This window comes from Trachymyrmex cornetzi, unplaced genomic scaffold (assembly GCF_001594075.2).
Source record: "Trachymyrmex cornetzi isolate Tcor2-1 unplaced genomic scaffold, Tcor1.1 scaffold168, whole genome shotgun sequence".
Classification (NCBI taxonomy): domain Eukaryota; kingdom Metazoa; phylum Arthropoda; class Insecta; order Hymenoptera; family Formicidae; genus Trachymyrmex; species Trachymyrmex cornetzi.
The window spans coordinates 171,244-171,863 of record NW_017296287.1 but is presented as its reverse complement, the minus strand read 5'-3'; positions in this window follow the sequence as shown (position 1 = coordinate 171,863).

Sequence of the window (620 nt, the reverse complement as noted above, 5' to 3'; positions counted from 1 at the left end):
GTTGATACCTCTTATACCGACATTGTAAGTAGCGAAGTATGCAAAAGGCATTCAGTTACCGGGGATTTGAATCTGTGTCTCTTCTGTGACGAATATGTAGGAGATGTTGGGATTCGTAATAGTGATCAGCTCGAGGAAAGATGAAATAGTGGAGATCACTGATGTGTAAAAGTCGGATACGTTGACATTTTAGTACTACATTTTCTTATTTTTATCAACATAAAAAAATACGGTATTAAAAAATTCTGAAAAAATTCTGAAATAATTCTCAGAACTTTATGAGAAGAAAATAAGCGATTTTGATTTGTAACATATTGAAATGACTGAAAATGTGTGAAATAGTTCTAACACACTTGACTCCTGTCCACGTTCCTGGCCAAGAGTGGGTTCCTTATTTTCCAAACATTCAATTTTACAGCGCGTTATCGTTTATTTTTCTGCGTTAGTTCTTAAACTACAATTTGTATAAATTTTCAGAAAGGCTAGAATCAAGAAGAAAAGCATAAGTACCTATGGCTGAAGAAAATTTAAAACTTATTTAAAATGCACAGTAAGAGACTCATTTTGTGTGCGTGGTCCGGGATTAATTTGTAATATACACGAAAATATACGAGTTCTCG